Below are 3574 nucleotides of genomic sequence, written 5' to 3'. Positions count from 1 at the left end.
AAAGGCCAGATCAAGTCCATTCCCCTAATGAATAGCAATAGGCTTGAGATTGGCTATAGCTTGTAAAAGATTTGTAGTTACATTGAAACAAATTTATAACACTACAAAAATCTTTTGGAGAATTCTCCTGCATTCTTCCTGAGTCGGCCAAATAAACATTTACCTCAAGATCCTATATGTAAATTTTCTCAGGTACACGACTTCCACATTCCTCTTAATGTACCTCTTTCAGAATTCTTCTTCATTTTTTCTTTACATATCTCAAGTTGGTGGAGGGATTTTCTGAATAATTTTTAATTCATTGGTAACTATCGTGCAACTATCTTAAATCTTCTTTGATCTAGAACTTCAAGCAGGAAGTTCCCAAACATGAGATATTCAACAAAGGGAACCAAAAAAACTTGTCTAGTTTTTTTTTTCCCACTTCCATGACTTCTCGCTCTTCAATACTAGGGCAATACAGTTCTAAGGCTAGGATCCATCAGAGTTCCTGTTAGTGGAGAGGAAGTAGGCAAATAATTTCTATTCGCTTGGGATCTATTTAATCTTGAAATATCAAAAACGCCCAATCTCAACTTTTACTCTCAAGAGGTACTATTGCATGATGCCTTCTATAACCCCATATTACCCTTTAAATTGATTCATTATACGTTGGTAAGTTGAGAACACAGTCATATGATTTAGTTGATTGTTGCTGAGTTTTACTGCTCGTGTGGGGACGTTTTAGGATTATTCTAATTCCAACACCTTGCTCCCAGATGCTCAATCAATTATAGAATTCATAGTAAGTCCTTATTTTTTCACTTCTTTCTACCACTAGAAGGCTGTAGTCAGCAAGAAGTCTATGAGTTCTTGTGCCTTAATAGCAATCCTTAGCATGTATGTGATACCGATGTTAACCCAAATCATAATATAAAAACAAATATTATTAATGAAAACAAATAGATTGGTCAACTCCTCAGAAAGTAGAAAACCTGTACCGGTTCGTTCCAAGCGAAAGAATGGGTCGCGCAAAAACATATGCACTTCTCACGCCCGCGCAAGCTTGGGAGTCCCCACGTCAGTCACTTGGGATTGAGAGAGCTTCGCCTTTATCTGTCGAAGCTTTAGTCTCCTCATAATAGCTAGGGTCAGCCTCACTGATGGTATCAGGAACGACATAATCTCTTGACAAGTCGATCCTCTAGGCGCTAACATTACACAACACGTCATGATAGAATAAATGTCCTCTTTTAGTCTATCCTGAGCTGGAGCTGCATATAGATGTAGATTCTCACAATATAACTCTCGAACCTTTAAGTTTGAAACATTCTTCTTCCAGTTCTTGTACTCAGCAAAGTGTAGCTGATAAAAAAGTACGTGAGGAGAAATCAACTTTGGGATAAAATCTGTGACAAGTTGTGCCACTCTCACAAACAACAACTCATGAGAAACCCCCTTTTCTTTACAGATAGGACATGGGTCCTTGAAGAATTTTCTTTCCCAGAAGCTCCTAAGACGATTTCTAGAACTATGGTTTATCTCTCCTGTTTGGTTATCTGTTGGTGGGTGCACTGATGAACAGAATCTACAATCCGAACAACTCTTCATAATCTTCCAAAAGTAACTCAAAATTTTCTCATCTTTGATGAGTTGGAACTCCCTCAATTGAGCCAACTCAAAAGGTAGGCTATATACCTAAAAAGTTTTAAATTTTCTTATCTGAATTTGCCTTGTGTTTAATATCAACTCCTCAAACTCAAGGCCTTTTCAAATTTCCAATATCAATGATGTGGATGCTCCTTCGACGCCTGCAAAAAATGTAGTTTGAGGCGCCATAACCTCATACTATGCATGAACGCCCATTACCTCAGGCTCACTACCTTCTCGAACTGTTATTGTCAACTAAGTTGCAAACTTTCTCCTGGGTTCAACTGGAATCGATGGAATCTCTTTCCTGTTGGTTGGGAGTTGGCAGCTGACACTCCTCTTTCGTGTCCCTGCTCTCTTCTGTCTATCGTGTCATTGTTCATCTTTTCAACTGCTCCCTACTCAGTGAAATATATCATCTTTTGGTTGTGCAATCTGCTTCAATATGCCCAAATTCATGGCACTTGAAACACTTTTTGGTAGCTCCACCTGTTATGTGCTTTGAATCAATTTTTCCTTGAACTAGGTCAGCTTGGATGTTCCCTTGTGTATACTTCGGTTGTAAGATCATGGATTTGAACATTGCCGTTAAAATGTGGTGGTCGTCCCGTAATGTGGTCTCTCCTTATGAAATTAGGGTCATAACATCCAGTCTGTAGTGAACTTGGCACCATACACACACGCGCGCGCATACACGCACTCATAATTATATGTATGCATGTATTATATAATTTCTCTAATTTGTAAATGTTCTCATGTTGGCAACATCTTCTTAACATTTTGTAGCTTGCTATTCTATTTTCTTACATGATTATACGTTGATTCCAATTTATTCATTGCAAAGGTGGTACTGAAGGCTTATTTACTCAGAAAACTATAGAAATCACAGATGATATTATTTCTTCTTACAAAAACCAAGGTTCATATAATTTGATTTTTTTTTTCTTAATATTCAACAAATATTTGTCTATTATTCTGAAAATCTTCAGCATTTTTCTCAAGAATGTGTATTTGTTGCTCTTGAAGGCGGTTTTGATTTGCTAGGCCGAACGAAGGATCGAATAAGAACAAATGAGCAAATCAATGCTGTTAAAGTTGCATGTGAAGCATTGAAATTGAACGGTCTTGTGATTATTGGGGGTAATTACTTTATTAAACTAATTATTCATGTTTGTACTAAAATAGCAGTTGTATCTACTAATTAATATGTTTTGTTGGTCTTCTTAAGGTGTAACATCCAATACAGATGCTGCTCACCTAGCTGAGACTTTTGCAAAGACAAAATGTCAGACCAAGGTAATAAAATTGTTTCTTTTGCTTTTGAGAAATTTACACACATATCACATAATTATTATGTATTTATATATCTAAAATCAATAGTTTGATATTAACATTGTTAAAACTTTAATGTCATAATTACATTCAAGCATATGCATGAAAAAGCGTATTTTCCTTTTAAAAGTAAGTCATGGTTGTATTTTTGACGTGACATTAAGAATTTTAGTGTTTTGAAAATAGATATCGAATACATAGCAATTGTGTGGTATGTAATTTGTTCATCTTCATAATTTCAGAACTATGAATATAATGTTATTAAGTTAAATTGGTAGGTGGTTGGTGTACCTGTTACTTTGAATGGAGATCTAAAGAATCAATTTGTGGAGACTGATGTTGGATTTGACACTGTATGCCGGGTACATATTAACCACATTTTTTATTAAAAAATAAATTAATTTAGCAAGTTTTAATTTTCAAATGAGCATAAACCAACTAAATTGCCCATGCTCTATCTCTCTCTCTCTCTCTCTCTCTCTTTTTACTTGATGCTAACCTGTACTATGCCAAAATTTACAATTTAAACTCAGAAGTCAAGCCATAGAAATTCAAAATTTTAATATTAGTTATGTTAAGCTATGCAGTCTAATTGTTTTCCCTACGAAGAAAC

The 3574-nt window shown here is 35.5% G+C and overlaps 1 long non-coding RNA gene across 1 annotated transcript; it reads left to right on the top strand.

The window, feature by feature from the left end:
• The first annotated feature begins 2478 nt into the window (after positions 1–2478).
• On the top strand, positions 2479–3325 carry LOC110037653. The gene is made up of 4 exons (XR_002295351.1): positions 2479–2548; positions 2656–2769; positions 2858–2925; positions 3240–3325. It is a non-coding gene; the product is annotated as an uncharacterized LOC110037653 (long non-coding RNA).
• Positions 3326–3574: the final 249 nt, after the last annotated feature.

The sequence above is a fragment of the Phalaenopsis equestris genome, unplaced genomic scaffold, assembly GCF_001263595.1.
Source record: "Phalaenopsis equestris unplaced genomic scaffold, ASM126359v1 Scaffold222995, whole genome shotgun sequence".
NCBI lineage: Eukaryota > Viridiplantae > Streptophyta > Magnoliopsida > Asparagales > Orchidaceae > Phalaenopsis > Phalaenopsis equestris.
Note: the sequence above shows the minus strand (reverse complement) of the source record. Positions and strands in the feature narration are given on the sequence as shown.